This window comes from Meleagris gallopavo, chromosome 4 (assembly GCF_905368555.1).
Source record: "Meleagris gallopavo chromosome 4, MGAL_WU_HG_1.1, whole genome shotgun sequence".
Taxonomy (NCBI): Eukaryota; Metazoa; Chordata; class Aves; order Galliformes; family Phasianidae; genus Meleagris; species Meleagris gallopavo.
Window position 1 is genome coordinate 20,699,753 of NC_139407.1, and position 12,166 is coordinate 20,711,918.

Consider the following 12,166-nt stretch of genomic DNA (forward strand, 5'->3'; position numbering starts at 1 on the left):
GTGAATGCTAAAAGCTTGAAAGATTAGCCACTACAAATTTTCCAGTATTACTTAATGATACTGCCACTAACAAGCTGCAGGTAGCCAACTAAATATAACGATACAGTTTTCACCTTTGAAATAAAGGCTGAGTAAAAAACCAAAAGATGCCATTGTTTGCTGTCGAGGTTTTTAAAATACAACCCCAGAAATCTTACTAGAGCATGTTTTCTTCCCACATATATAAATAAGAGCCTAAATTTGGGTAAGCCAAATTGTCAAGCTTTTAAGGGACAAATCTTGTGTACAAAATGTTGTACGAAGGGAGTGGCTTAGTGAGGAACATGGTGATAAGGGAAAGTTGGACCAGATGATCTTAGAGGTCTCTTCCAACCTTGGTGAATCTATGATTCTATGACTGCGTACCGAACTCAACCCTGAATTATTTCTCAGAAGCTGTAATAACTGCCTCTCTTTTACACCTCAGACAATGGAATGGCTCAATAGCCTCCAATTTGCTGGAAAGGTGAGTGAGGTTGTTATGAGCCCTTACATTTTTAAAGTTCTGTGTTGCCACAGAACCAGCATTGTAACAAAACAGTGCAAACGTGGGAAACCATATGGTAAATCACTGCAAAATAAACCACTAGCCTAACCAGTCGTAAAGTTCAACATATTCTGTGTTACAGCTTTAGCGCTCATTAACTACCAAAGGTAAATGGGACCCAATGAAACTGAGAATGCAAATCTGAAATCTTATCTTCAAGTTGCAGATGACTGAAAAAAAAAAAGCCACAGAGAGAAGAGGGGGAAAAAAACCAAACCACACACAGCAAAAAGAAAACAGTTTCAAGATTATTCACAATTGTTTTCACACCTGTAAATAAATTTTTGTTCCCTGGGGAACTATATTTGATCGGGGAGAGATTTCTGTGTTTTCACTTAGATTCACTTTTCTTAAACTGACAAAGTGGGATTCTTGCCACAATATTTCAGAAACCCAAACATTTATGAAGATGTAACACTAGGCCAAGTACATGAGCAGCCATTTTCAACCGAAAGCTGTTTGCTGTATTAGTGCATACATACTTGTAGGTTTCTTCTACCAGCATGTGTATACATTTATGTTCTATACTTCAATTTCAGAAGAGTTCATTACATCCTAGGTAAAAATGAGGATAAAACCAGGAAAAAAGTCCAATAAAATTTCTCAAACTATAGAGCATGACTTATCTTATTTGTACTATACCCTCAAGATTCTTCTCTCATTGGCAAAGAGGAATAACCTTGCCATTGTCTGTGATGTCTCCCCAAATAGCCAGTATGGGAATGGAACAGATTCCTAGCCAATAATATTTAAAGCAGCATTAATTAAACAGAGTATGTGAAAGGCCCAGATCTGAGGCTACAGCACTGATCCATCCCAGAAAGATTGGGAGAATTTATTTCCATTAATCTCAAAGATAAGAGAAGTAGTCATTGTGTAGAACAAATGTGGTATTTGTATCACAGTTCTGTTAAGAACCTGTTCCAGTCTGCTTTCAGTAACAAAGAATTATAAGTATCTATCATATAGTTTATTGGTAGGTAGACCACTCTGTAATTATCCTTCATACCAGGAAACAATGAACGTAAGCTCTTGAACATGCTAATTCCAGTGTTTACTATGTATCCATTCAGTATTACCTTTGTTTGGAAGATATATCAAGACAATATTACAACACAATACTAAACAAAGCAAGAAAGAAAACTTAGTTAGAAATATTACTTATATCAAGGGTGCAAAATTAGTCTTCATTCAACCAAATGGTTCAATAAAAAACTTTAGTATAAAAGCTCTCATTTTTTAAAAGCACTATGCTTACTGTAAATCAGAACAAATCTTTTCCATTAGCCTGTGAAAAGTCAAATGGGATTACTACCCAACAAAAAAAACATTAAAAAAACACAAATAGAATACTTCCTATAAATGCTTATAAAATATTTGGGGAAATTCATTAGCAAATGTTGTACACTAAGATTCTAAAGTTTTTACTGTTTAATGAGACTAAGAGTAGATTTACTATAAAAAATGTGTCTAGAGTTGGTTTGCTTGTAGGAAAAAAAGAGAGGCTGAACATTTTGAATGATTTACTCAGACTGTCATTGGCCCAGGGTTCAGAGCAAGAAAGCATGCAACTCTTGCGTTTCCCACCACAGAGCAGACAGGAACCCAGACAATCAAAAGAACTGGCAGAGCCCAGCTTTATGTTTCACTGCCCCAGCTCCAGTTTCCAGCACAGAAGAACCGCTACACGGGATTCTCATAATTTGCCTGTCTAGAGGCCTCAGCAATTTGAGTTTCAGAGGAAGTTCTGGCCTCTGACTTGTAATTCAAATGGTGAGAAACAGCTCTTGAGCCTCTTATCTCTGGAAGCCCTTTAGATTCACGCTCTGCCTAAAATTAAAAGTAAACATCTAGAAAACTGCAAAGGAGTTCAGATATCCATCCTATTTTCAAACTTGGATTTCTGAATATACACCTAGTTTCTGTGTCTTTTCAAATAATTCAACTGAAGTTTTCATTTGGAAATAGAAGTACAACACATCTATGTCCTAGTTCATACTTGCACATATATTAACATTTACTACTACATAGTAAAATTTTTCAAATCCCTTTCCATTCAAACCTAGTAACTAAAAATACCAAACCACTAGGAATACCAATGACCAGAAATCAAGGCATACATCATAACATTTTGTTGCTACCTTAACTAATAACCATGATAAACTTTAAGTAAAAACTTAAAATGGACCATTTATTCCTAAATATGCCTCTTTTGAAGTACAGAAATAACTGAAAGCAAATTATAATGGGAACAGTTCTAGAATTTTAACATTAATGTCTGCTCCTGAAAGTCTATTAAGGTACTATTTATTTGTTTGTTTGTTTTTGTATACTGAAATGCTGGAGAGGAAAATCTTGATCTATAATAAAAACAAAACTAGTGTATAATAAACACTTACTCAACAGTTACTCTTTCTGGAGGACTACTTGACTACTTTTATTTCAGAAAATTCTACATTGTTGATTATAACTGTGATAACTTACCTCTTAATACATTTTACAATTTGCACATAATGGTTCCAATGGAACTTGTAAATGACAGTAAATCATAAAATTCATTTTGCTTTGCATCAGTTCATTCATCCATGCTTCAACTAATCACCTCATTTCAAAATTCAATAAGCCTAAATACCTGGATTTATGATGCTTTGTCAAAATTAACAGGGGAATATCAACAATGTAGAATTAGAAGTCTATTGCAACTTAAAGACAAGCACCTAGTTGAAAACAATTAAAAAGACTCTGCAGCAATAATTATATCCACAGTGCTAGCAAATAAAATAAATTAAAACTGATTTTATTTCTGTTTTGGGAGATTGCAGGAAATACTAAAAAGCTTCAATTTAGTCACTTAAAACAATGAAGTTGTTTTGAAGTAAAACTTTAAAGAGAATGAATTGAGCTTGGAGTACTAAGTATAGTTAATTGCACATAAAATGTGTGTGTTAGATGTATTTTTAAAAGTACACTACTTCTGTTTGGTGTACCATAGTTACAGTGGTTTTGAAGCTTTTTATTCCAATAGACAACTTTTTCGTTATAAATAATCCCCTGCAATATTATATCTAAGAGGATGCATCATCCTATCAAATCAACAAGGAAAAATAAAAGCGCAAATAACATTTCAAAAAGACAGTCATGTTTATGAAACACATACTCCTTAATAGGACTCAATACAAGTATACAATCCACTGTTTACAAACTAACTGCTGCACAACTGTTTATATATTCTAAGACACCACTGTATGCGAACTATAGCTTAGTTACAATCTTCTGTTTCCCTGATATCCTATTTTGTCTGCACTGTACTATTTCCTAACCTTTTGAATAGAAAGAATGGATATATCAAAGTGCTTTAATGAGATCTATCAAACACTTCAATGCTGCTTTTGAGAATAACTATCTGTGGAAATATCTCTTTGCAAAATGTGCTAGGGATAATCTTCAAATTTCCGATTATGACAAGAGATGACATTTAAATCAGGGCTTACATTGGGCTCTTGTACATTACGCCAAGACTCAAATACTATTGTCTCATTACACACATTTGAGAAAATATCAAAACTTGTAGTTATGATTCATTTTTACAGTTTAGGTTTTCTCTGTGTTGCATTAGCATCTGTATTGATCACTGCAGAAAGATCCCTCTTGAAATCATTTAATCTAACTTTTTAGTACAAGAAAATATATTCAGGATATATCAGGTCGGTATTTATACATATACAAAAAAATTCAAAAAATGGGAATGCCCTTATGATATTTTTAAAACTACTCTTTCTGTCCTCTGTTTGAAAGGAAAACATTCAAACATATTCTGAGCTTCTTGATTGTTCTTCATGATAAAGAGTATCATCCATACTCCTTTGCTGCAGTGGGGTAAAAACTGGTATTTGAGCAGTGATGACCATCAAATAATGGTAAATCATCTTGAAGTGACAACAACCTTAAAATTCAAGTCTTAGACAACTGCAGGTTCTTAAAGTATACTTATGGACATTTAAATCAGTTGTGTTCTCTGCCCATGACTTCAGGAACATGTACAAATACTGTTGTAAGCACCTAATGTTTTAAAATTCTGAAGTAGGTATGCATAAATTCTATGTAGGTATGCATGCCTCCTACATGAATAGAATTGTGCACTTTGGCTTGAAGCTGAAGGACTGAGGATGGCAACCTGATTAATATGTGCTTTATTTCTGCTGACAATGAAATGTCCCAACGAACATAACTTGTCTTGAAAATGTCCTCTGGAGTGGAAAACAAGGAATTAAAAGTTCTTCCTTAAAGAAATCATCAAGAGGTGGTAAATTCAGAGCATTTCTTGGGAAGAAAAAAAAAGAAAAAGAAAGAAAGAAAGAAAGGAAAAAAAAAAAAAGGAAAAGAAGAAAAAAAAACAAAACAACACCAGCTGGGAAAAGGACAGCAAAACCATCTATTAGCCATGAATTTTTTTTTTTTTAAACTCCGATTCAGTGGAACACCAGATGCAAAATCTTGCTTGTACACACATATAGGATGCTACCAATTTTAGGTTAAAGAATTGGCTCTGAATTCAATCACAACCTTTCTGCTTCATGTAATTTTGTTTTCACCTCATGCAGTTTCAGATTCTGTGGATAATGTTAAGATTTATACTAGAAAATGCATGCAATTAAAAGATGGCTAGCAACATAAACAACATTTACACAGGAATGGGAGTAGTCTTATTTCATTCTTCAAAGTCAGCTTCACCTACTACTCAGCTGAATGCAATCTACTTGGGGCACATCACTGAGCCACTGATGGAGAGAGGCCAAGAAGGATTCAGTGCTGTGAAAAGGAGAAGTGGCTTGGAAACAAAAATGATAATCCTTGTGTTTTTCAAAAACTGTCCAGCAACTTCGTTCTCCTGTGATCTCCCGCTCAGTGGCTGATGACATGCTTTCAAATCCCGAGTGCCGCAGTTTCTCCTGACTGCACACATGCACACATTGTCACGGGTCCTCCTTCAAAAAAAGAAGTGTTATCCCATTGTCCCTTTTACAACAGGAAATGTTGAAGTCAAGATGCTCAGTGGACCAGGGTGACATTTATGGGTCAAGATGCACATTCAAATGCATGCTGATTTTCACAGCAGGGATGTGAGACACAATGACACCTATAAGCAAACCCCTAAGCACTGGTTCTGAACAAGCTTTTTTTTCTTTTTCTTTTTTTTTTTCTTTTTCTTTTTTTTTGATACAGCATATCATTTGGTTCATCTATGGAGAAAATAATTTCATTTGGGGGGATTTCAGTAACATGAAAAGAAAAAAGATTTTGTACTTCTAATCCATTGGGGGGAAAATAAATAAATAAATAAATCCTGAAATTCTACTTGTATTGATTGGACTGTTAAAATAAGCTGCACAGTAGAGTCAGGCACTTGTTGACCTAGCTTCTGAGATCTCTGCCATTTGACTGTTAAATCTGTGTCTTGCTGCTTGGTCCTTCCCACAAGATGAATTTATCTGATCACTTCATGCTTGTGTAACAGACAGATGACTGGTGACATGCAGTGAAAGTCTTGGTTTTCTCCTTATTTAGCACTGTTCTGTGAAATAAGGGGATCAGAAAATAGGGAAAAATAGTTGTCCTGAAATATATATATATATTTTTAATTCAAAAGAATTCCAAGAGAATGCTTGGACAAGAAAATAAGGGCCGAAAAGATCAAAATCTTTGTAGCAAGGGAGACAAAGGTCACTATCTTCACTTTCTGATAACTTGCTTTGACTGGATATTTCCTTTATACAAATAAATAAGTAAATAGTGCAAATGTTCAAGTAACACTGATTTGTTATCATATAAAAGGAATACGAGTTATTAATAAATGTAACTGTTCAACTTTCTTGCAGAGAAGAAGTGATTAAGGAAAGACTTAACTCCTGATACTTAGTCTTAAGCAGAAAAGCCAAAGTAGAAAATGATAAAATGGCAAACCTAATAGAATTTAAAAACTCAAAGCACACAACAAATATCACTTATATCTTTGTTGCAAGGGTGTTACTCAATAATAGTTCCACTTAGACAAACGGAAGAGCTGTAATAGTGTATTTTTCTCTCAACATAAATACATTAGTTAATAAGAAATTTGAATAAGGATCTTATTGTAGGTGAGTGATATTATTATTTTCACAACGGAAAACTTACAGAATATGTCATCTCTCTCTTAAAAATCATTTCATCAGGAAATAAAGGATAATTATGTTGGCAGCATACTTCTTTTTTTTTTCTGTCAGCTCCAGCAAAATATTACAGGAGAGCTATTGCCAAGCAAGTTCTATTACGAATTAGATGATGTTGTATGTATGAACTCTGCAAAATTTTTACGTTATAAAAATACAAACATATCTGTTTCAATTATATGTAAACTGGAAATAGGGGCAAAGCTAGCTCTAAACATAATTTAATTGCAGTAAAAATAAATCCAGTGTGGCAAACATTTTTAGCAGAACAACGATGGACATTTGGAGCTGTGCTGCTAAGATTTCTGCATAGTGCTTCTTGGTATTTGAGACATTTCACCACTTGGCATCAATGAAGTTCAAAAGCCTATTTCTAACAGTAGTCTTTATTGTACCATGGCTGCAAAGAGCAGTAAAACTAGTTTGCCCTCACACAGCAAGGGACATAGTGACAGAAGAATATGCAAAGTGATTCTACTTTGTTGATTTCCATTTGTCTCCAAAACAAAAACTCTAAATCACTAAAATGTCATGTCAAGTCAGACAAATGTCAATAATTCCCTTGAAACTATGTTTTTTAAAGTTAAACATCATTTGAAAAACACCCAATAACAGACAGGGAAATGTTTATAGGATTAGGATTATGCTTTGTATTATATTTCCACATCTTAAAAAAGAGAAAATAAAATGTTCTGTAAAACACAAGTGAATTTCTAAAAATTCAGTTTTTTCTTTTTTTTTTCTTTTTTTTTTTCCCCTAACATAATGCAAACGGTATGATCACAAAATGCAGACAGCTGCATTTTCAGAGATACATTTCACATTGTTCCTCAGTTCACTGATAATGGATTGGTCAACTTCCATATTTTTCGTGAGCTCTTCCAAAATTAGTTTCATTCGTTGATATATTTTTTAAATAGTGTTTACGTTTTATTTATAAAACATTATGCTGCAGCATAATGAAAATATAATGGTTTCCAGTAAAACCTATGGATATTCCTTCAAATACAAGAGCTATCCCTAGACTGTGGATGTGACAGACTCATGGACCATCTCTGGTTCACTCCATTAATATGAATCAATTTTGTACTTTAAAAGAAAAGATAACAGGAAGTTTGGTGAACCTTTTTGACAAAGAACATGATCTTCCAAGCCTGCTGCTAGAGCATGTTGAGATATAAAATGTTCAGAATTGCTCTGCAAGCTCTGTTTACATAATATCAGCATACTGCTAGTATCTGGTCTAGTGTGAGACTCTATAATGGGTTCCATGTCCATGTGGGATAATAACAGAGAGCATTTGTTTGTTTTTAATAAGGACTCTTAAATGTTAGGTATTTTAGCTGTTTGATGGAAGCAAAGAATAGCTCTTATTAAAGTCTTGTAAAGAGTATCAGACTGATAAGTAGTACAGCATGCAAGGTTACAGAGTTCAAAAATTGAACACATCACATGAGTTTGTCTACCAGTTTTTGATTTCTTCAGAACTCTTTTCTTTAAATAGAATATGCAGATAATTGGCTTTCATTGTCTGTCTCCCAAGGCAGATTCAAAAAGCTCAGCAGTAGGAGGTACCAGAATCAGCAGCAGCTGGTCCATCACCTCACCATGGCTGGAGGCAGGCAGGATACTGAGATAGCTGCAGCAAGGCCAGCAAGCATTGGCCAGGAGAAGGAAATAAGACGTCTGACATTAGTGCAAGGAATATGAGAGTCTGGGGACATGACCAGGGCAGGCAGACCTGTGGCATCACTGGAGAAGTGGTCAAGGGCTACATCTGGGCTGAAATGGGACCTAAGTATGTGGGCATGGAGATGAGAAGCTTTGCAGGGACAGTGAGGCCAATCACTACCCACTGGGTACTGTCAGAAAATTGGTTTTAAAAGTATGAAAAAAAAAGAGTTTAGGAAGCCATTTGATACAATGTGCTCTTCACAGCACTGTCTCAGGAGACAGTGGGTCTTCATTCAACACTCTTTCATCCTAAGATTAGGAGAAGAGTACTTCTTGCAACACTTCTTTCTTGCTTCTTATTCTTCCTGGAAAAATAAGCGTACTTCTGAGGCACGAGTAAGAATCAACAGTTTTCTGGTCCTATCTATTCCCCATAGTTGCCTTTTCTTTTTTTTCCCCCTTCACACTCAAGACAGTTTTAAGAACAGAAAGGTACCAAACAAGTTCTGGTGTCCCCAGCTGCAGGCAGAAGATGAGGGAAGGAATTAGATGTTAAACTTAGGGTCAGCAGTTATCTGGCCTTCGTTTAGACTGAGACAAAAACAAACACTGAATCAAACCCCAAATCTACAAGTTGAGGAATGAGATTAAGTGAAAATAACACTACCACTAGCATAAGAAGAATTTCCAAAGAAAGACCTGAACAGCTAGAGGAAAACCTGTGGAGATCAGCAAGTCTGCTTTCCTACCTTCCTCAGCAGTTCTCTCCCTGAAGAGCTCACAGAGTAGTAAGAAAGTAAGTGGGCATGCAGACATTAGATGCTTTAATTTCACACACTCTGATCACCTCTTGTGGGCACTGCTAACAACCAGGGTGGTATGTGACACCAGCTTGCAACCAATGCTTTTCAGATGACCATTAGCAGCAGAGGAAGTCATACAAATGGACAGATTTATGTCAAATTATGATGTAAGTGACATGTCACAGAACAGCCCCATTAGTGCAACAAAATACTTTTTTCTAGGAACAGCATCTGGCTTACATTTAGAGAAAGACAGGCTCTGTATTGCTGTTATTAGACTTAATGATTTGGAAACCATAAACTACAGAACTAATGAGAGAAATGGGTATGTGTGAGTCCAAGTACGCTTGCCAGGTACGTATTTTTTGAGATGGGTAGGAAGATGAGCTTGATTGTGGACTTATGAGTACTCACCAGGGTGCCAAGTTAGTTTCCATCTAACTTGCATATTGCCAATATTGTCTTTTACAGCACCTTTCTGGCAGTAATATGAATTCAAGAGCGGCTGCTAATCACATTTCTATTCGTAAAAAAATTACTCAACAAAATGAATGCATTTACCTAATATACATAGGTTCAACAAATACATCAGGAACATTTTAATGGTGGTTATTTTATTTTACACCTCACCATGTACATTTGGTTTAGCCTGCACACTCCTAAAAGCAACACCAAGCTCCCTTTCTCACCTTTCTCTTCCCTCCAGAACTCCACCAATTTCTGCATTTCTGCTTTGAACAGCATTGTATGAGCCAAAAAGGCTTGGAAATATAAAAACAAAATACTATTCTAATATGGGTAGCAAGCACAGTAGTTGGGAAATTAAATGGCTGGTGTAACATTAAGCTATGCCAGTGTATTACTTCTGAGATGAATCTCCTCAGTAATTGCAGTGGAATAACATGGAATAATGAAATTATAGAATGGCTTAAATTGGAAGAGCCTTTACAGATAATCTAGTTCCAATCCCCCTGCCATGGTTGCCTCCTACTAGATTAGGTTGCCCAAGGCCCCATCCAACCTGGCCTTGAATGCCTCCAGGGATGGGGGACCCACAGCTCTCTGGGCAGCCGGTGGCAGAGCCTCACCACTTCCCAAGTAGAGATTCTTCCTAACATCTCATCTTATTCTCTATTTTTTTTTTTTTCTTTTTTTTTTTCAGTTTGAAACCATTCCCCCTTGTTCTATCACTATCAGACTACATAAGAAGTCAGTCTCTTTCCAGTTTTTATGCTCCCTTCTAGTACTGGATGGTTAAAATGGTCTCTTTGGAGCCTTCTCTTCTCCAAGCTAAACAAGGCCAGCTCCCTCAACCTTTCCTCACAGGAGAGGTGCTCCAGCCCTCTGATCATCTTATTTGCCCTCCTCTGGACCCACTTCAACAGCTCCAGAGGCTTTACAGAAGATTCTATGCTATTATTTAAAACCCATTCTGACTATACCTTTCATCTCTAATCTATATGCCACTAGTACATAGAAAAATAATCTGATCCAATTACACTTACATGTTTTCTTTCCCTACCACAACTCTTTCCTTGTTACAACACTGGCAATTTCTACTGCCACTCAGGGCTCTGTCCGCACTGTATTAGTTTTTCTGGCTGCACGCTTCTGGTGGAAATATGCTGATCTCCTGGCACAACTCTTGGCAGGATCTCTTTGTCAGATGAGAAAATGCAAGACAAAACTTTGAGGTACATTTCCTTCTGAAAGGTCTACTTTCCAAGATCTGCCATGGACAGGGGCTCCACCAAAATTTTCCCCTGCACACAAAAAGTGTTTGAACTTTCACAGGACTGTGTCTCCTTAATTTACGGCTTAGATGGAACTTACAAAGGGCACATTCTCTTCTGGACATGCCTGTAATTCCCATTATCATCAATGGGGGTTATAAGCAAGTAGAACAAAGAATAAACCCTTGTGTGTTAGCGCTGCCCCTGTTTAACAGTGTCTAAATCAATACCAATGATTTGACAGTTTTACTTTCAATATATTCTGACTCATTTGAAATTCAGTTTGCACTTAACTAATGAAAGAGTACATTTTAATCCTCCTAACGAAAGGATATAAAACAGCCATTGGAGCCTGAGCCAAAAGTGACAGTCAATGGGAAACTTTCACTCGACTTCAGAGAACTTTGGAACAGTCCCTTAATGAATAACACACAGTTCAGCCCCACTGAAGAGAAAAAGATTGCAGAACTTCATGCTATTCTGACACTGAACCTGGCAAAACACAGCTGCTAATTTAAAGGCAAGTTTTCCATATACTCTATTGCAGACTTCAGAAAACTAACATAGCTAACAATATGCATCACACTTGAGTTAAAAACAAACAAACAAACAATAAAACAAACAACAAACAACAACATGCCTCTGTGTAAGGGAAAAATATACTGATGGAACTCAGAAATTCCACTGTTCCTTTTCGATGTCTTGTGCCCAAGACAATTACTATTACATTGTTAAAAATACAGTAAGCATCAGGATGGAATAGAAAAAGTAAGATTGTTAAGACATTTGTACATGGAATGCTGCATTTCATTCCTGATACAAATTGTTTTCCAAATTGCTCCAGAAAAAAAATTACACGAGTGAGATTAGAATGTTAGAACAGGTTTACAGCCCAAAGTCTCTTCCATTGTCTCAAGAGGAATTCTCTGTCTTTCTGGATGTCAACAGATACAGCTCTTATAGGTAGCACAGTGGGTAAAATATTCTGCAAATTCTGTACAGACTTATTTTTAAGTAGACACCCAGACATCCTTTGGAACACAAATAGTATTTCTGAAATTGCAGTGGTAATTATATTATTAAGCAGTAGTATTTTCATTATTTGATACTTCACACTAATTTTTTTCAATAAAAATATTATACCGATGAAGCTGACTGTCTGCA

The 12,166-nt window shown here is 35.9% G+C and overlaps 1 long non-coding RNA gene across 1 annotated transcript in view; it reads right to left on the reverse strand.

Annotated features, from left to right (window-relative positions):
* Positions 1 to 9,263, reverse strand: part of LOC146544437 (uncharacterized) — a 64,985-nt gene extending 55,722 nt beyond the window's left edge. Inside the window, exon 1 of the long non-coding RNA XR_014882858.1 lies at positions 9,216 to 9,263. This is a non-coding gene — a long non-coding RNA (uncharacterized LOC146544437). The remainder of the gene's footprint in view (positions 1 to 9,215) is intronic.
* Positions 9,264 to 12,166: the final 2,903 nt, after the last annotated feature.